This window comes from Scatophagus argus, chromosome 6, assembly GCF_020382885.2.
Source record: "Scatophagus argus isolate fScaArg1 chromosome 6, fScaArg1.pri, whole genome shotgun sequence".
Lineage (NCBI taxonomy): Eukaryota > Metazoa > Chordata > Actinopteri > Scatophagidae > Scatophagus > Scatophagus argus.
This window is the reverse complement of record NC_058498.1, coordinates 9,156,888-9,178,871: the sequence shown is the minus strand read 5'-3', so window position 1 is coordinate 9,178,871 and position 21,984 is coordinate 9,156,888. Positions and strand designations below refer to the sequence as shown.

The window sequence follows — 21,984 nt, the reverse complement described above, 5'->3', positions numbered from 1 at the left end:
GACTGCCAGCATCAATTGTGTCTGTCTGCACTGACACAAGCGTCTGTCAGCATCCATTTACCTGCACAATGAAGGCAGGACTGAATCCTACTGTAAATAATCCCTGTAGGGTCATACAGACTAAGGCCACAATGTATGCATTGTTTCTAATGCTTTTTTTGGATTACTGTGAACTACAGAGTGTATGCACTGAGAAACTATTTACTGTAAGCTATCTTTGCTTTTTCTCTCTCACTGCCCCAGGGCCACCAAGCCAAATACCTGTAAACACTGATCCTGATTCGATATTTCAGAATCTGATTCTTCACACTCACACATAAACATGCACATCCCATCACAGTTCCCAAAGGCACCGTGTCCTTGGGAGATCGAAGTCTTGTCTAGCTGTTCATCAGACATCTGCTAAGCGCCTCATCATGAAAGCGCCGAGGTTTATTCCCTCGCGTTGCCTTGCCAAGAACAACTGGCAGGCGCCAAGAAGCCTTCCACTCTGCCACCAAGGTGAGGTGAATGACAGCACTGAGTTACTGAGATACAGGAGAAGGGAGGAGACAGCCATTGTGGGAATAAAACAGGAAAGGCAGACTACAGTCAGGTCCAACTGTAAGTTCTTTTCCCTTTTTAATTCAGTCTTTTTCTAGAATTCCTAGTTGCCTCTTTTGCCTCTACACTTCACCCCTCAGGTTTTTTTTCTCTGTCTATGTTTTCGCAAGACTCGCAAAACACAAGACAAAAACAACACTCCTCTCCCTGCTCACAATTTTCTCTGCCTTACTTCCTTTTTCCTCACCTCGTTTTCTCACTTCACAAGAGAGGAGAGCTAATGCTATGTCTGCATTATTAATTGTCAAGCAAGCAAATGGTGCTGCAAATAATACAAAAAAAGATCAACAGGAGCATTGGTCCAGACCAGAAACCCAACCCAGCTGTCCTCTGTCTCCTATTAAATTTTGACCTCATATATGCACAATATTGGGCATTCTCACTGTAAACAATCAATTTCCAAATGTGCTTTGATTTTTGTACACCTAGAAAAATGTTTGTATTGCAAGCACAGATCATTACTTTGCTGTGCTGCCTGAATGCTGCATCCCCCAAAATTGCTGCAGTGGTATTAAAGTGATCATTGGCAATCAACAGCAAAATCAAGACATATTTGATTGCAAAAAGAACACAGAGGAAGGTGTCTAATAATTCAAACTGATTGCAGAACAGAGTACAAAGTTTCAGAGGACAATCAGCATCATGTTCTATGTATCTACTTTTGTTCTAAAAGGGAAAACATTTGTATTTATGCTGTTCTTTTATAGATTGGTTTACAATGCCTGTAGGCGCCCGTAGGTGTTGGAGATTCCAACAACACCATTTAACTATTGGTCAGAGCCACTGTAACACTGCTTGAATGACCATGTGATGAAACTCTACATGAAGACTGCCTGAGAAAGCAGAAAATATTACTAAATTATTATCTCTACAACGCTAGAATCCACATAAAAAGAAGAAGAGGATGTAATCAAAGAGGAGGTTAATTTAGATTCATGAAAGTGAGAGAGTGAAGGACATGACATGTTTGTTGAGCAGAGAAATTTTGAGGTTTTTACAAAAGACAGAGAAAATGTAGATGTGATGTTGTGTCTGGGTTACATTACAGACTGACTGCAATGTTAGAGATAGCAAAACAAATGTTGTAATGTTAAGAAAAATGCAGAAGAAAATAAATCTTGAATGATTACTTACTTTCCTTCTTTTTTAAATTACACTTGAATGATAGCCCCAATAAGACAGTGGTGTGGTGGTCACATCGCTCACATCTACAACTTTTAAACAGAGAAGCTCAAACTTTACTAAATCTGCTCATCATGTTGTAAGTCACAGTCATTCCATTGCTGTTAAAAACACAATTTAAAACACAAAACTTCTTTTGCCAGACCAGTTGGAAAAAAGGCAATGGCACATCTGTGTAGAGATGTAAGAGAATATGTAAATGTGACTACGCACTGTAATGTACCTGAACCTGTACCTGTATCAGGTGTGCATAATACCTTTATATTAAATGTCACAAATTGTACAAAAATATGAGTGCAAAGACTCTGTTTGCACTAAAATATATTATGTTGTAATTTGTATGGAAATCACACTTCCCCTGCAGGGTTAGAAAAGTTAGAAAACTTAAGGGCAAATTGCATTTAAAGGTCAACAAAATACCAAAATGTTATAATTATCCCTGAAGAAGACACAAACTGGTATCTGCTCTAAAGTAAATTGATGTTGTTTCTATTTTCCGTGCTATATATATACCGGCTCTAAAAACAAAACAAGTTTTTAAAAGAAAATATATCCAAGTGACACCTCTTGTATTAGTGATTACAACTCAGTACCTTCTGTAGTCTGGTCAGTGTGTAGCTGTCAACTCTATGGAACAGGGAATACTCAGCTTGAGAGCCGAACGATTTGAGGGAGGTTTCACAAACTGGAGGGGATGGAGTTGGGCATTTTTTAAATGAATTGATCTTCTGCAGGCTGGATGGGTGACTTTGGTGGATCGGATGTGGAATTGTTCAGATGGACCAATTTTGTTCACATTAAAGCTTGGTGTTGGGAATGGTCAGATGTAGCAAATCACTGAACACATAAAGGACACAAATTTATGAACATTTCAGATTGTCTCATAAACAGTTCACAGACTGGCAGGGATTTTAAATGTTAGCTTGAGTGTGCAGTTTACTGACATCGATTACACCCAGGAAACGCCATTAATGCCCTGCCCTTTTAGACTGTCAGTGCACAGTCTCACACTTGCAGCTTTAGGAAAGGGATAGCGCGTTTGGCATCTGTGGAATAAGTACATCACGAACCATACTGAGTGTCCAGAGATGTATGGGGCTGCAGGGTAAGGGACTCCCCCAAGGGGTCTCTGGCCTGTCGATAGGCTACAGCCTTTCTGTTGGAATCCAGGCTGAGAGACAAGCCATCCATCAGGCCTCAACTCACACTCCATGAAGCAGAGGCAGAAAAAAATGAAACAGAATGATTAATGTACCCTCTGTGTGGTCAGTCTCTTTCTTCAGAACACACAAACGCAGGCTCAGATGTGTGATGTACTCTCACACAAAAATGAAAGGACACTTTCCCTTATAGCAACCTGCTGTTGTTTGCACACAAGCAGAAACATGCACAAGGATGCATGTTTAGCTTATTTAAATGTCTAGTTTTATATTCTTTTTATATTCTATTTAGCTTATATTTCTATTTTATTCAACTTTTACCTCGTACTTATATTTATATATGTATACTTATATTTTTATAGTCTACTTACTGCTCCCGGGACCTGAGTCCTAATTTTGTACCATAAACATGTGAATGTGAGCTGGTATGACAATAAAGGTCCTTGAATCCTTGAACATATTATCTCCACATTAACCCCCATTTGCACCATCCCTTATTTGACCCTAACGACTCACATGATGAAGTGGGACAATGAGTCACCCCTTGGATCATGTGACCATAACAACTCACATGATGGCATGAAGTGTCGACAACCTTCAAGACCACCCCCAAGGTGACAACCCCAGTAGAGGTTAAATTTCTGGATTTTCCCCTTGAATCTCAGAAGAAGTCTTTCGGATGAGAGGTGAAACATCTTCAACAACCTAAAGATATCCGGTTGCTTTTGCTTCTAGCACTTCAACTACCATGACCCGGACGACTGAGAACCTACATCGACATATCCACAAGGCTATATTTCAGACAACAGCAGATGAAAAATGTCTCAGCTCAACTCCTTTCTTGGCTAACATCTGTGGTCAATGGAGAGATATTGACTGAAGAATGAGGCAGCTAGCCTTTATTAACAAATGTCCATGCTGAGCCAACAGTAAGCCTCCCAGCACATTGAGCACACACAGCTATTTGAAAACAACACAACTCGCTGTAATTTTCCCTCACCGTAACTAACCATCTGATTGCCTCAGTTATTGAGCTCACAGGAACATATGAGGGGCTTAATTTTTACAAAATGCTTATTTGGAACATAATTCTAATGTGAAATTCAAGAGTTAGTATTTTAGAAATAGGATTTAGTATTGAGAGACTGCACCATGATAATTATGTTTTCCACAGACAAAACACATCACATCCCAAGGTAATTTACAAGGGAACATTTTTTAAAAAAAGAAAGGAAAAAGAATTCCGAAAAATCAAATCCTGTTATATCATGACAAAAATATTATGATGCAGGATTTTGGTTGCTGTATACCCATTAGTTTTAGGTTCAGACCTTTCCTGCAGTTCTTCCCCTTAAACATTTCCATTTTACTTTTGAAGGGGGTCCAGGTGCCTGTGAAAGGAGAGCTCATCTGATTCTTCTTTAATGGTCCTTTTCCAAGCTTTCTAGTCAGTACAACTGAATGAATACAATGGGGATCTGTTCCATTGTGAATGAACACCGTAGTTTGGCCATTAAAAGCTCAGCACTCAAGTGGATTCATTTTTGTCTGGCCACAAAGGATGCTGGCAAGCTCATAAGCCGCACATTAATATGACCACAGATCAATGGGGCTGTGAGCAGTCTGAAGGTATTGTTGATGTATTGACTGGATTTACGGGGCTGCAGAGATGAATATGGGTTAGGGATGACTGGAAGACCTCACATCCTTTGGTGAGCGGGGACAATTCACGGAAAACAGAAAGAGAATCACAGAATTGTTCTGACTACAGAACAAAGAGCACTGTTTGTAACCCCCTACATAGACATCACTGTTTAATAAAATAAATAATTTTGTTTGTATCCTGTTTTATAGTGTGTGCAACATGATGTTTATTTTGTGGTAATATTTTAATGCTACAAAGTCCAAAGAATTGCAGGTTAAGTTGCTTGGTACTTTAAATTGTCCGTAGATGTGAATGTGAGTTGAATGGTTGTTTGTCTCAATATGTCAGTGCTGTGATGAACTGGCGACCCGTCCAGGGTGTACCCCACCTCTTGCCTCTCCACAACCCTGCACAGGATAAATGGTGATAGATAATGGATGGATGGATGGATGATGTGAAAATAAATACAATACATCATTTGGAATGACATGACAAGTAAACACTGCTGTAGAGTATATTGACTGATTAAAATCATCAACAAAATGTGAAATAAAGGGTGTACACATGTGAGTGATGTACTGAGCTATAAGATGGTTAAGAAGAAACTAAATTAAACAACATTGAAACTACATAAGGCAAAATACAAATGAAAATAATGACATTTGAGGACTCACAATGTGATTAAAGAACCTTTTGAAACAAGATATCTCTGAATGATTAATTAAATGGAAACAAGTCAATTATCACATTACAAAACACACCACAACAGATATTTCCCCTCGAGTAAAGAAAAATAAGACTTTTAAGACTAAATGCCACATTAAATGGCTTCCTTCTTTGTTTTCATCTTAATCACTTGCTATTTTAATTTCTATAAATTACTTTCCACAGATCACCTGTCAATCAAACATTGCAAGTGCCACTATTACATCTTCTTCTTCTCTTTTCACTTCTTTCTGTTGTTCAGCCACAGTTTATTATCCAAAACTGTCTCAAATTGTTATTTCAAGCAAGTCAAAGTTTGGGATGTGTTTTGAACCAGCATTGAGTTTGACATATCAGATCAAATAATGGAAAAATATCCAGCTGTACCCAAGCTGAAGTAGTTTTAAGGATCATTCTGTCTGTTACTCTGTCCCAGTCTGGGCGGGGCTCTGCTGGCCCCGGACTATCAGTCAGGCTGATGTATAGGTCCACAGGGTACAAATGAAACCTGTCACAACAAGGGTAATGATGTCAGAGTCACTATAGCTCACCGGTGAAGGAGCAGAGGAAGGGAGACATAGTGATAGGAGTATGTAGGGAAGAGAAGAGGATTGAGAAGGGAGAATGGAGAATGGAAAGAAGGGAGGGAGAGATCTAGTTGAACGTAAGGGAGGAAACAGGAGAGAGAAGGAAAGTAGAAAAGGCAAGATGGGGCAAAACAGAAAAGAAAGAAAAGGGTCTTGAGAAGGAGAAATTAAGGAGAAAATGAAAAAATATAAGAATGAGAGCAGGGGAGCGGGGAGGGACTAGAAAGAGGAGAAAAAAACGTGAAAGAAGAAAGCAGAGATTAAAAAGCTGAGAAGAGTGAAAAATTAACAAAGGGTGAATTAATAGAGTGAAAGAAGTGAGTGAGGTGAAGGTGGAAAGATGAGTTGAAAACAATGAGGGGGAAAAGAGTGTAGAAGAAGCCGAACCTTAACCTAAGAAAGGGAGGATAGAGAGATGAGAGACATTGCAGGGTAGTAGAAAACAAAAAGTCTGAAGAAATAAAGGCTGGTCCCCAAACACAAACCAGGACAAAAACACAAGGGTGGATAAACTCCTCATACCAGTCAGAAATATATATCATGTTAATACATGACATATATATTTCTACCAATTATGACTTAATATTTTAAGCAACATAATGATGCCATTTTCAACATTTTACATCAACACACATATTCTGATGGCAGGCTTTGGAAATGTCTTCAAATTTCTTCCAGTGGTCTTCTTTCTGTTTAAACGTGTCTAGTTGTGAAATTAATTGTTAGAAATTAAGGCCTGTCTCTAATACAAGACAGCTTCATATAAAGGCCTGGTACCTTCTGCAGTTGATGTAAATGAAGGCTGTTCACATTAATGGTTCAGGAGAGTAACTAAAAAGAAAACACTGCTTAGTGGAAAGTCTTTCACCGTGGCAGACGTCGCTACGTTTATGCTACAAGCCGAAACCTGCATCCTCTCTCTGTCTCACTTTCCATCTTGATATCACTGAATCTCTCCTCTCTGATACCTCTGGGTTGCCTCAACTTTTCTCTGCATGTCATTCTCTGTCTCTCTGTCCTCATCTTCTATTATCATTGACATCATCCTTTCTCTCAGCCGTCCCGCCTGACCCACAACATAGACGCACATACACACACATACATATATATGAAAACACACAGATATTGCCTGCATCCTCCTCCTCCCTGCCTTCTCCTCTAGCAATCTCTCTCCATCTCAAGAAGTGGCCACTAATGGATTGAAAGTCTTGGGGAAGAAGCAACAGTCATTTAAAGATTAATGTCAGGCCTGGTATTCTGAAGGGCAGTCAGCCCTGCCTCTGTGAGTGTGTGTCTGTGTGTGTGTGTGTCCAGTAGAGGACGTGCACATGTCGTCTCTGCAAAGATGCCCTCTTCATTATCAGCCATTAGACAAACACTCACAGAGAGAGAAAGGAAGTAAGTGAGAGGGTTAGCTGGCTGGTCCATACAAGCACATATCACAGCTTGTCACTTTGTTCTCAATACTAATGACTCAGTAGCCATTAAAACCAAGGATTTTCATTAATTAACATACCTCACCGGTGCATAAGTGTGAATATACTCTTCACTGTCTTTAAAATATGCGTCTCCGTAGCAATAAATGTCCACCTAAACCAATGATTTAATCTGCTGTTGAGCCTTAAAAGCTGCACTTAAATATTGCATTCATTTATCCAGTTTCAGTAAAATCTAGAGTATTTTATTTTTAAAATAAGAAATTTGTTAAAATTGCTCCAAGTACTTTCTACTTGAGAATCTTATCCATAAGCAGGAAGTGACACCAGCAATGAATGAGCACTTCAACCCAGAGAGGTAGACTAATCGACCATCTGTCTCCACCACAACAACAACGACTGCTGAGAGGGAAAAAAATCACATATTTCCATTATGGTTATGATTTCACGAAGCCTCTTTAATGCAAAAAATCTAAAGAGCAGTTCGGTAGGCTATACAAACTGTTATAACAAGAGATATGAACATGAAAATCATATTCATGCCTTAATTGAGGTGCTTCTTGTTTCAAGTGAAGTTCAATCTCTCTCTATCAATCCATCCACTAAACATATGATCATTTTTAGGTTAAGGTTTAGGTTAACAAGGGTTGAAGTCTCTGCAGAAACTGGGTGGAATTGGACTTCAGGTGGAAACATCCAAAGGAATCCCACACAGACAGAAAACACACAAACTCTTCAATGCTCTTAATCCCTCTTAAATGAGTGAGTCACATTTAAATTCGTTCATTTCTATAGCAAAAAGTGAGGCTCTGATGTAACCGTTTGTTAGTGTAATATGAGACACAATTTATTGCATTTTTGTAGTAAAAGCTAAGTAACAGTATAAACAGGGTGGACTTGTGGCTGGAAGTCTCATAACTGGCACATCACATCTCATTTTTAGAACAGCAAAAACATCCTTGAGCAAGACACTGAACCCCTGACTGCTCACTCTGTTCAGGTCTTTCTGAATAATAACAGCTGAGACAACAAAGCTCTGCAATGCTACAAGGACTTGCTGAGATCAACAGTAAATGTTAGAGCCCTTCAACCTGCAATTTTCTATTTTAGGTAGTCCTTAATCAAACAACCATTTTGATTAATTAACCCGAATATGATTTAAGATTTCCAAAAACTCAAAGCTGAAATGATGGTGAGAAGAAATTTATTAACTTTAACATTTGTGGGGTCTTAAAATCTCCTGAAGAGCAAAGACAGGAAGAGAAAACATTTTTAATAGAAGAATAATAAAATGACACATCAAATGCATCTTCTCCCATATAGGCATTCAATATCACACAAGGGTTCAGTCTCTTAGATCTCAACTTCGTTCTTATGTTTAGCAGTCCAAAAAACAAGCTAATTTGTGAAGCTATTGTCACACAGTGTCTTTAGATGAGTCAACAGCTTGGGACCTTTTTGATCGCTCTCTCAAGCAACTGCTCATGCCATTTCTTCCTGCAGTGGAAATGGAGGATGGACTTGCAAATAAATTTTCTAATATTGAACTACAAAGTAATCTGACGTGCAGCCACTGAAAAAAACTCACACAGCGGTCAGAGAACTGATTATAGCGGTAAATACTGTACATGCAAGCATACAAACGTAGAAATCTGTATGCCAGTATCTAAAGGACAAACAAACACGTGCATGAACATTGCCTTTGAAAGACGCTTTCTCCCCACTATGTCAAATAACGTTTTTTATCTAATCAAGCAACTGCCCCTCTGAATATCTGAGCATATCCACGCTGCAGAGAAGGACACTTTGAACATCTGTGGTGGGTGTTCCTGTGAAGCCAGTGAAAGCAGCAGTCTGAGCTCTGCTAAATATTTAATGTACCTGTCTGATGGTCATAATCGCTTTTAAGAACAATAGCTGGAAAAAAAAAACAAACAAAAGCTGCCAGTGAAAAACTACATCAGAGGTTAAAGCCACATGTCAGATTGACAGAAGAGTCTGGTTAGAGGGAAGGGAGGAGAAAAAGAGAAGGGAAGGATGAAAAAAAAAATGGAGGAGCACTCGGAGCCACAAAAAATACACGAGAGGTGTGTATCAATGTTAAGTGGGACTGGCACTTGACCCGGGGAACAGTATATATGGTCCCATGACAGGCTGTGCACTTAAGAGCTATTTTTGGAAGGCGCCATATGGAAAGAAGTATACTGTACACAGTGCCTGAACAGCAGTGGATACAAATGTTTAAACTACACAGCATGTAAAAGGTGCATCATGTAAGAGTTGATTGTTGGGTCTCAGTATCAGATGTATATATATATATATATATATATACACATAAACACTCAAAAAATACCAAGGAAGAGCTAGAACTGGAAGAGTGGCTCCAGCAGATTCCAGGTACAACATCGGTGGTCTCTGTTCTGTGCAGAACTTTTTTGCAACACACATGAACGTGACTCACAACAGCAAATAAATATGGTTTTACACCACCAGCAGCAGATTGTGTGCTGATATCATGTCGGTTTTAATACTGGAACCCACATTTGGCTCTTATTCACAGTGATATCTGTCCATCCAGTCTGGGTGTAATTTACAGAAATTCAAAGGTGACAGCCATGAAGGTGTCTGGTATCACTTGTCCAAGAAGGACATTTGAAAGACTCAAGCTCAAGGTGATCTAAAGACCTCCGTTGTAAACCATAGTACATTTGCCATGTGCCTGTCAGTCATACCGCCTATCGCCTGCAGTCGTGGATGAAATGCACCTGCTCATGACCACATTGAGAAGGATGAAATCACACAGTTATGAAGTCGGGAGGTTCATTTCAGATGGCTATCTGAACAGATCTGTGAGAAAATGTATAACTTTCATTTTCAGGGCTGAAGGGCCTGAATAAAGGAAGGGCAGACAGAAGTGTCAGTCAAACAAAACTCTTCATGCACTGCAGAGCAGAGAATGAGAGGAGAAAGCTTTCCATTGCCAAGTTTATCTCTGTGATGTCAGATGGATGTACAGATAGCTCAGTAATGGAGGAAGGGTTGGTCGAAGTAAAGAGTGCAGTGCCGGGCAGGTTGAATTTCCTGGTTTACAGGCTTCACACAGACAGACAGCACTGATAATGCTGAGGAGATGTGATATGATATGATCAGTTATAAGATATTTATTAACCATTACATAATTAATTAATTAACTAGTAGTAATATAGGCATGTAAGTAATGGGATAAGGTTTTGTTGAGCCATCATATACATTTTGGAGCATGAAGTCAGTGCTACTTATTGTGCATTTGAACCTCAGGAAATCATTTCTTATATTGCACATATTATTATTTATCTGTTAGGTTATCAGCAGTAAAAATGTTACTTCATGTGTGAATGAAATGTGTGTAAATGCTTTTAAAAATGCTAGTTAAATTATTAGCATTTAATGCTTAAATATCACTTTGATCACATTTTTTAATGTTCAAGTAATGATTTATAAATATTTGTCACAAATATAATAGTCGCTGTGCAAAATGTAAATTATTCAGCAAATACAAATACCTCGAGGTTTTTTTTTATTCCATTAGTGTATTGATTAACCACCACTGTTTTCTTTTCTACACTCAATCTATATTGTTTAGCTGATCTGATGATCTTCATTTCTGATCTTCATTTCATAATTTACAAAACTTTTGAACCCGGGGAGAGAGCAGCGCAGAGGAGACAAGTCGGGAGCAGGGGAGACAACAGGGAGATGTAAATAGCTAGACGAGGAGGAAAGGGGAAGAGAGAAACAACACGGGCAATCAGTGGGGAATGGGATGGCGCTGAACTGAAGGAGAGTCAGAGAGAGAGCTTAGAGAAACAGACAGAACAGAGGAGAGAGAAACAAAAGCATGGAGAAAAGAGGGGAGAGTTCAAGAAGCCAAGACACAGACAAGAGGAGTGATGGACAAGGAATAGGAGGGGAAAAAATTAACTCAACTGACATGAAACAGGAGCAGGCAGGCAGGCTATCAGCTTTTTTTCTTTCTTCATGTCAATTAAAACAGCACTTTTCATAGGTATACAGCAGGAGGAAGAAAAAGGAGAGAGTGTCGCCGAGTTCAGGTTGAAGAGAGGGCGACATTTCAGCTCACCCGGTCCTTCTGTAAATGTGTGGGGCGTGTGGGGGGACATGGGAAGAAAACATACCTTCCGTGTCTGGAAAGATGAATCAAACTGATGAACGGGACAGCTTTGACGAATTGGCAGTCCTATTTGGGGTTTGTCAAAGGTCTGAATGATTTATTTGGCAGGAAGTGATGGAAGGGAGGGTTTCCATGTTTCCATTTCAGACAAGAAGGGCAAGCTTGGGGCGACTGGAAGGAGATTCTGTGTGCATTTCTTTCTTTTCTGACTCCAGGGCTCAGGGTTGTAAAAAAAAGAAAGGAATGGGGAAAGCAAGCGACAGGATAGGAGGTACATGAAGTCAGAAGAGAGACTGAAAAAAGAAAAGCGAGATGGACTGGGGCAAAAAGTTGGAAAAAGCAGAGAGGCAGATGGTGAATAAGAAGCAGATAGGTTCACCTCTCATTAGCTCGCCTGCCACATGCTATGCCACAAAGCAATGCACCTCCCAAGGACAGATAGTCAACTACCTCAGAGGAAAACAGCCTTGCCGGCACTTAGCCAGGCCTCATAAACAACCAGCTCGCATTTGTCACTTCCTGTTCACCCAAAAAAAAAGCAACAACAGAAATGAATTACCTTTAAGTAGACCTTGCTCATCCTCTCCCTCGGCACTAGCTTTGAGCAAATGGCACAAACCGAATGACAGTGGAAAGGTGAAAATCAACAACACAAGGTAGAAGACTAGAGCCTTAACTTTGTCACACGTTATGTTCATAGTAATCGCAAAAAGTATGTGTGGAACTTTCATGTTTCTTGTAGCTGATATCCTAATTGTGGCTGAAGGATTGCTTATAGTTGAAAGCTTAGCCAGTTCACATCATGACATGTTTGTGATTACAGAAAAAACAATAGTGTTGCCTGCCTAGGAAAAAAATACAAAGGTGTGTTTCCATCAACTGGTTTGAAAGAAATAAACTAAACTACACCAAGCATAGTTTGTGAGCAGTTAGCAGTATGGGCTATGTTACTTATGAAGCAGAAGATTGCAAATCGAAATGAATCCAATTGTTTGCCAATCACCAATAAATCTTGAAGATGAAAAAGTAACAAAACCTGATCTAGTCCACAGACCACTCAGTATAATACGAGCCAGCATTCAACCATTTTTACACACATTCATACACTGGTGGCAGAGACTACCATGATATGAGCAATAACCATGCAAGGTGCTACCTGTTCATCAGAAGCAATAACCATTCAACATGCAAACGATGGGAGAGCCATCAGGAACAATTTGAGGTTCAGTATCTTGCCAAAGGACGCTACAACATGTAGACTGCCGGGGCTGGGGATTAAACCAACCTTCTGTTTGGTAGATGACTGCTCTACCTCCTGAGCCACAGCTGCCTCAAGGAGAAGGATATGAGTAATACACAAGTATGCTTACCTCCCATCCTATCCCTTCTCTGCCTCCAAACCCTTGAACTCTAAAGCATGACCTGAAGCTCAAATTCCTGACATACCAGTGTCACTTATGCCATGATTTGAAAAGCTACATCCAAACAACCATCAGTCGTCCTGCAAAACTACTGGACGGGGATGGTCGAACACAGAGCACCTGGATGCATCAGGCAGAGGGGCCACCCATCCACAAAAATGTGTGTCTGGAATTCACTAAGCACCTGCACCTTAGTTAATGAAGCTTGCTGTCTCGCTAGTATGATACAATACTCCTCCTTGACATAAAAATGAGAAAATGAGGAAGGCTTTTTTTCCCTGCATCTAACCCCCTTAACGATTCTCCATTGTAATCACGGTAAACACCCCGTTAGTGTAGAGTTTGGCTGGTGTCCTGCCATTAAAGACTGTTATTGAGCTAGCCTCTGGAGAAAACATAGGTTTGTTAATCAAGCGAAGGCAAAACAATTACTAGAATCCGATAATCAATGGCTGTGGACAAACAATAAATCTCTGGTGGCTGCTTCAGAGACCGACGAGTGGTGGGAAATAGGGTCCTACTAATTAAACAGAAATCTGCTGGTATGCTATCGTTAGCTAATAGCTACGCCACTACACCATTTAGCCCATCTGATTAGGGTGCTTGACACAGCCAATGTAACAGCCATTACAAAGTGCTTTTTCCTTACTGCGTGCTTGCTGGACTACTGCTAGACCTACAGCTCTATTCCTCTGAGGACTTGGAGGCTGTTTCTCCTTTTGTTAGCTGTGAGAAATTAATGGTGCTGTCTAACTGCCACAGAGTTTGCATTGTAATATATGATTATGACCCTAAATATCATTAAAAATGAAATATTAAGGCAAGGTAGATAAAAGATGCATACCGAAAGATTTCGACAATGATTGCCACTGTATCTACCATTACTGCAAAAATATATTGAATGACTTAAAGAGGTATTTGTGCAATGGATATTATTGGATGAGACAGAAAATTGAGTAAACTGATCTAAAATGTCCGGTTGTGTTTCAGCAAAAGCTTTAGAGAGGTCACCCAGGTTAAAGCCCTTGTGAAATAAGGCTGTATGTCTTTCAAAATGTGTCAGACCTGATATAGATGAAAATTTCTGTTCCAGTTGTCTTTCGCTGCATCAGAAATCCTGATTTGACAGCAGGTGATGAGTAGAAAGCCTAATAGGGTGCGGGGAATTACAGCAATAGGAGGAGAGCTTGATGGTGAATGTCGGGGGGAATCGGGTAAGACAAATCTGCCTGGATTTATGACAGCTGTGTGAGCTGCTAATAGCAGAATATAGATGAGGCAAACAGGGGGGGAGTTTATGATATGTTGCTGTGTGTATTGAATCTCAGTGTACTGCAGAAGAAATCATGATATATTCTGTCCTTTAACTATTTACTAGATTTTCTTTGATTTTCTCCAAAAAAAAACATACAGCAAAACTTACCACTTTTCTGTGTGTGTGTGTGTGTGTGTGTGTGTGTGTGTGTGTGTTTAAATGCAAGTGTTGCATTAAAGGTGAGTGCAGCAGAAATAATGATCAACTGCACAGGCAGTCAAGCTGACATACCTCCACTTAGCACAATAGCAACCATAACTCTGCCATGATCAATAGTTGTTCTTGACTTGCTTTAAAAAGGACCCATCCTCCACTCTCTTCCTATCCATCTATTCCTGCCTCATTACCAGTCTATAGTTCTACCTTGTTTCTACTTGTGCTTCCTCACCTCATCTAGTTAATCTGTCTTCCCTTACCTCCTTTTCCCCTTTTTCTTTTCCTTGAATCTCTTGTAGTAACTCTTTCCTCTATTTCTTTCTCTTTCCTCCACAATATCTCTTAAATCTACTCATTCCTTTCCCATTCCTCTTATCCTTAATCTTTCATTTTTTTTTACCTGATTCTACATCTCGTTTCTCCTTACCACATTTCCTTTCTCTCCCTTCCTCTTTCTTTCCCCGCCATCCCTTTCTTTAGCCCCACCTTCTTAATCTGCCTTTCATTCTTGTTGGTCATCTTAACTCTCATAACCCTCCGTTTCCATTCTTTCATGCATCTCTACAGTGTGTGATTCCCGTCTCTCTTGTCCCTCTCCTTTTTTCTGTCTCCTATCTGTTCCCTCCTTTTTTCTTGTCATCTCTCCGACTTTCTTCTCAACTGCTTTTCCCTGTATCCCGTGTAATTTACCTGCCCTCCATCTCTTCTTTTGTCCAACTTTCCTTCCTTTCCTCTGTCTCTCCTCACTTCTCTCTCCTTCCATTGGTCACTTCTCCTGTTCCACCCTCTGTGTCTCCCTTGTGCTCCTGCAAGCCACAGTTCACAGGTTTCCCAGGGCACATTGTTGCATCCCAATGGAAGCTTGCACAGCATTCTGCCATAAATAATTGAAGAGGCCCCACATGGCCAGGCACGCTTAGTCTAAATGGATTATTCTGGGAGAGATCAATGCTGGTCTGTGAGGGTTTTATTAGGGCCTGCAGATGAAACGTACAAGGCCACCACCAAAGCTCTCCTGTCTATGTCTTAATTCTGGCCTGTACTTGTGTGACATTCTGCGCACCTCCTCCTTCTCCTTGCCTCCACCTTTGACCATCGACCCACTCCCGGTGATGGCACAGTTGCGTCACAAGAAGACCATGGCTGACGCCTTACAGTACAGCTCTGAATTAAACATAAATGACTATCCAAGATAGTCTATGAATCATTCATTCTTTATGATGCCTTTGAGTCTGATGCAGCCTAGTAGTAAACAGACGAGACAGCGTTTTGTTATTCCTGCTGTTGTCTTGATGCATCATCCTCACAGACCCCCACCACCATCAGCCTCCTTTCACCAGCACGGTGGGAAACATCCACTTCCAATACCAGGACGTCCATTACCCACTGAAGTTGACCTTCAAGAGTACCGACCCTTGGGAGTGGCTGGCAGCTACAGTGGTGAATTAACCACTGTTAGCTTCTCTTCCCAAGGAGATTTGCATCTCTCTCATCCAACGAGACATTTTATAATTGTCTGCTTACTGGAAAACACTGTGCCAAGTTATTTAAGTTACTCAAACTAAAAAATTATCATCCAGCTTTTCTTGAATACTTCCTTTTGGCACCAAAGTATAGAAGAAGCAAGAATTTTTGCAATGCGTATTGAGGTCCAATCTGCCATTCATTCACATTTTTGGTTTCCTTTGGATGTGCAATAACAGCTCAAGGTCTGTTTAGTCTCTTCTGTTCTGTACATCCATGGTTAAACTGCAAACTAATAACCATTTGGCTATACTGCTAATGACGATAGCAAAATTCTACTTCCTGTACAGCTCTACATGTACAACATTATAGGTAAAATCTATTAATGGATTATTAAGCGTCCAGCATTACTTTGTTTAATTTTTTTGGATTGTTGGAATGTTGGACTATCAATATATTTTTGAGATTAGAGTTGAAGGGTGTTGAGTGGGCACAATTGTCCAAATTTTGTGTTGGTAAGGGCAGGCTGCATTGTCAAAAAATATATGAAAAAATGCCTTTAATTTAAATGTTCTGCTTAGTATTAAGTGAGATGATCTATTCCCACTGACAAATTACAGTTTTAATATTCTGTCTAAATGGATATGTATCATCTAAAAATACAATGTTTGTGTTGATTGTTGTTTGTTTTTTTTTCTGGCTGTGTTTTCCTGTTTGTTTTTATTGCATGTTAGGACCCTGACAAAAATGAGATTGTTCATCTCAAGTGGTTTTTCCTCGTGAAGAAACTTCTGCACCAAAAGTTTTAATAGATGGGACAAATTCCACAGATTGTCATTTGCCCCACAGTTTCCATCCTCCACTGTTGTGTCTCTGCATATTTTAGAGTACACCTGAACACATAATTTGTTGGCATATTCTCAGGTTCTCTAAAAGCACACATTACCAACGCAATTATCCTTGAGTAAAGAGCCTTTGAACGATTAACATGCTGCTTTAACCTGAACTAAGCCTCCCTCAGTGATTACGATGTGTTCTCCTCACCAGTGAAATTGAACCCTGCCTGACAAGGTCACATTTTTCCCTCCAGTATTTGCACTTTTGTGATTACTGTAAAAATTACATAATCAGACCTTTCACAAGCAGGAAACAAAGGTGTGCAAGATACTTCCTCCTGCCACTTTAACCCTTTCACATTGTTTTGATTTGGATTGTGGCTGGCAGACGCGCATAGACATTGATTTGTGGAATGAAGCTCAACATATTTGACAGAAAGAGATGTTCCCTGAGGTGCATGAGAAGTGAGTGTACTTCCTCTCCTTCCTGGGAATGGAGGAGAAACCTTTCATTACCCCTGGAGTGCCCATTTTCTCCCATCCTGACATCTTGGCATGTACCAGGAAAATGTATACACATCAAAGCCATTAAAGTGTCAAGCTACATGGTGGGCTTAAACCAGGTCAAAATGTTCATGAGAAACTTGTGAATAGTGCATTTTCCCCCTCATTCTGGTAGTCAAGACTCCCTCTAAAGAGCTTATATTTTAGCCATTTGAAATGACAAACCAGTGTTCAAAAGACACAAGGACAATTTCGTTTTCTGCTGTTTGAATATTCCAGCACTCATTTGCATATGGATTTGAGGACCATATGTTTCCTGACAAGATTTACTGTACAATATGGCACCGTTGGACAGAAGGCTGAGTACAAAAATGCTCTGTCACATCCTAACCCCCCCTTGCTTTTCTTTATTGATTAACTCAATCTAAATTACATCTGTAGTACCAACTACTGGAGTCCTGGTTATAGATGTCAGTCTTTCATTGGTTTCATTTAACCTGACCATTAACATGTATTAAAAACAAATTACTTGTGTGTGTGCGTGTGGCTCAAGGGTTGGAGGTGAAGATGGGATTAGATGGGATACTCTGAAAATGACATTTTGCTACTTAGAATTTCAAATTTTGTCAGAGGCAGGGCAAAGACATGAGAGAAAAAAAATAGCCTGCTGTTTATCTGGAGGTGACAACTAACAAGCACCATCCTGGTAATTAGACTGCTGCAGCACACATGGGCGAAGCTCTCTGTAATGTGTGCTTATGATTAAATATTTTCTACTCTCTCTCTCAGTTTTCTCCCTCCTCTCGCTTTACACGATTGGGCATAGCTCTGCCAGCCATCCGCATCTATTCCCATTTTGACGGCATTAATGACATGGCCACACACTTGGGCTCGGTGGCCCGTAATGAGAGTGCTGAGTGTGACTTATAGCCCGTCTTATAAATGTAATAAAAATATATGTGCGTGTGTCTGTCAGCAGGTGCGGGTGTTTTGCTATGTGCATTTGCAATGTGTGCCGACCCTCCTCGCAAGCCTGAATCTTCGCTGCCCAGCTGGGGACAGGTGAGCATGATTGAAGTGCATTTCTGCAGGAGAAAACAACAGATGCTAGAGCATGCCATCCAATCGCCCATCTCATACATACAGAGAGGCTGGTTGATTGATGTCAGGTTAGGAAGTGTACACAGCTAACCTGGAACATCTCCATTACCAAGAGCCAACCCACTAAAAGGTGACCTCTGACAGTCTGCGCGCTAAGAATTAGATCAGCTTTAAAAAATGACAGTTTTGTCATTTGAATCTTTTTCATTTCTCTGAGAGCTTTTGAAAGCGCAGTGTGATGTGAAAGATGTGGGGAGGAAAAAGGGAATCACATCCAAAAAAAAAAAAAAAAAAAAAAAATCACCTTGCACCCCAGCAAGCTCAGCTACTAAGCCTCTCAACAGTGTTTCTTAGAGGTATCAAAGCCCCTGAGGGTTTCTTTGTTGAACCCTTTCATTAGATGGTCTATAAGTGGAAATTTTGCAAGATGTTCTTCATTTTAACTAATAAAGACCACAAGAAAATCTTCACTGGCACCTGCACATCTTAGAAGAGCAGAGGACAATGTACCATTATGTGTTAGAGTGCATGGCTTCTAAGCATGTCCAACACATGCATTTGATTGCTCCATGAACAAACGCTGAGCGAGGAGACGCTTCATAAAGCGTATCCAGCCCATTAAGTCTGAGGGAAGGACTCCAGTTATAGCTGTCCTTCCACAGAGCCTGTCTGTTAAGACAGCAGAGATGCAGTGACTCCCTCCAGTCATTGTGTTCATTTGGTGGCACTACATCTTCATATCCATAGAAGGTCTTAAGCATACAAACACATCTGTGCTGAAGTAGGGATAAGAATTATGATTTGAAGTGAAATATTAACATCTTACATTCCACGGGCACTATTGTGCATGAAAAGATGTAACATTACAAAGACAAGCAAAGGAGGAATGTAAATTTGCGTGTGTGTCTTTGTGTGTTAAAACGCATACACCAACACATGCATTACATCATTTGTTTCATCACTGTGGTTCAGCTTCACGTATTTTAATACCTTCCTTGCGGGAGGCCAAACTTTCTACTGATGTTGAAAAAATGTGCATGAAATAAGGAAAAGGCAAAACTCAAGAAGCATATGATTGGTTGCCAGAATAAATCTGCAGCAGCATAAGTCTACATATAATTTAGAACGGACTGTGGACTATTTCCAGAGAGATTGAAGTGCAAGTGAGGGGTGAGTGTGCTCCCTCTCATACAAATCCTTTGGTGGATGTTGCGTGCCTTTCACCGATGCTCCTCAGTTTTCTCCCGTGTATGTGTGAGTGTGTGCGTGCGTGCGTGCGCGTTTTGAGAAGTGTGCGTGTATGTGTGTGTGTGTCTGTGCTCGGGGGGTCACTCCAAAATTCTGATGTGACGGAGCATAACAGGGAATTGTTATACACAGCAACATCATAAATTTGATTACATTACATTGCACTGCAAGGCTGCAAGCCATTTCCAAGCATCACAAAAAGCTATAACTAAGTTACCACGGGTACAAAGAAAAATGAATAAAGCCATTTTCTTTTAACAAACCGGGCGCGGGCGAGATATTGTTCTCTTTTCTGGCTTTTATGAGCTTTGCAGAGCCGCGATGCGCTCGTTGCGATCGAAACAGGAGACAGAGCAAGATGGAAAATACACAACTTCGGGGAAAAATAGACTACATTTCTCTTCTGTGGCAAAGCTTTCATCGAGTAATTCCAGACAACAAAAAAACACAGACGTGATCAGACATAAGAAATCTGAAAATGATTCTTTAAGATAATTAAAAAAGAAAAGTGTTTGCACTGGTTTTATAGAAAGAATGGACTCGCACAGGTCTCAGCATCTTTTTAAACTTTATCATCGTGTTGTGATTGATCTAACAGAGCCTTGTTAGGTGGCGGCGTATCTCTGTGTAATTTCGGAGAACCATCGTGAAGGCGTAAACAGAAAATAAACACAGCAAAAGGAGTGCTAAATGATGACCAATTTCAAAGTTTGCATTTGAGATATTCCCGAGCTAGTATTTATATTTCTCAATGGACATAAAACAACATGAAAGGTGTCACAAATATCCGCTTGGTCTACATACGCGGGAGGGATTTTAACTGAAGTCACAGTATTCAACAAGAACATCAGCAATACTTAAAAAAAAGTCAGTGTCATTGCCGAGCTGACTCCACCTCAGTGGGGCTGTGGAAAGCTCGACTGGCGCACCCCGAAATGAGTCCAACTCCTGGTCTATAAGACACTGACACGCGTGATGCGCAAATCCGGCCCAGGGGTGTAGACCAACAATACAGCACTCTGATGCTCTGAAAAGTCCAACATGTAGTATGCTGAAAAGGCTTTACATCACACACACAAGTAGATGGAGAGAGGAGAGCTGGGAGGGTGTGTGTGTGTGTGTGTGTGTGTGTGTGTGTGGAGAGGGAGGGAGGGGGGGGGGGGGGGGTGTCTTGAAATATGGACAATTGCATTTCCGATTGACGCCCGCAAGAAGAACTGAATGTCTCAGGATGTATGGGCATGTTCATATCAGTGGAGTCTAATGCCCGGTTGACTTGGCTAATGAAGCACCCCCTGTGGAGATGCACTTGTTAGATGTCCCCCACCCCCGCACACACACACACACACACACACACCTCCGCCCGAAAAAAAAAAAAGATTCAGAAATATGCATTATGCTTCAAAAAGCTATACAGCGCCTACACGTGAATGGGAAAATGTTGCGAATCTCCGCTCTTCTCTCTGCTACAGAACCACCCAGGTTTCTTTTCTTTGAGAGATTAAAATTGTAATTAACTCTCAGTGGGAGAATGAAAGGGAAGCCGTGCCTGTTACGTCCGTCTTTCACAATGATGGATATCCCTCGCGCTCAAGCAGCAGACATGCTCTGCTCACCAGCAGCACCAGCACCAGCAGCTTTGCGGTGGCAGAGTCGGATCCCCCGCTGAGTCCGGGACTATCAAGCATCTCTCCCTATCGCCAAGCTCCCCGGCAGCTCGGAAAATCCTCTTTGCAGTATTCGGAAATGACGCTCCTCTATGGGCACTTGCCTGCATCTCAGCGCGGTTGTTAAGACGGCAGAATAACGCACGGCTCGTGCGCCCCGATACCAAATACCAACATGCTTAATTTTTTTAAGCGTTTAGACAATGACAGGTCCCAGCTTTTACAATACTTCGCAGTCAAAAGTAGCTGGACAGTCAAGAATAAAAAAAGAGAAAGAGAAAGGGAACTGTGCCTACCTTTTTGTCTGCCTCGGAGTTCCTCTCTCTTTCTTCTCAGCTTATAAACCCTCACATCTTCATGATTAAAACAAGCAATAATCCCCGGGTTCGTGATAAATGTGTGCGTCCCTGCGGCAGGTCCAGTGAGGAGCGGTTTACAGGTTCCTCTGATGGGTTTATTAATATTTTTAAAATCCACCCCAAGAGCGCAGGTTGCTCAGGACTCTTCTGGGTACGGCAGGAGGAGTCGCTCCCTCAGCAGCAGCCTCCGTGCGCACTTGGAGAAAGCAGGGCTCTGTCCGCGCAGAGAAGCTGAGGGAATGATGTCATGCGTCCGGCCCTCCCTCTCCAGCCACCCCTCAACCCCCCCGCCTCCTCTCATAGCCCCCCTTCTGTCTTTAGGTTCGTTGTTTCAACATTTCCACAAGAAAAAAAGTGAACGAACACTTAACCATAAATTTGGGAGGATTTTAAGTCAATGGAATACAATAATCTTATTTCCAGA

The 21,984-nt window shown here is 40.9% G+C and overlaps 1 protein-coding gene across 1 annotated transcript in view; it reads right to left on the bottom strand.

Annotated features, from left to right (window-relative positions):
• Nucleotides 1–21,746, bottom strand: part of ptprsa (protein tyrosine phosphatase receptor type Sa) — a 224,716-nt gene extending 202,970 nt beyond the window's left edge. Inside the window, exon 1 of the mRNA XM_046391868.1 lies at nt 21,498–21,746. The gene's annotated coding sequence lies outside the window, so the exon portion shown is untranslated. The remainder of the gene's footprint in view (nt 1–21,497) is intronic.
• Nucleotides 21,747–21,984: the final 238 nt, after the last annotated feature.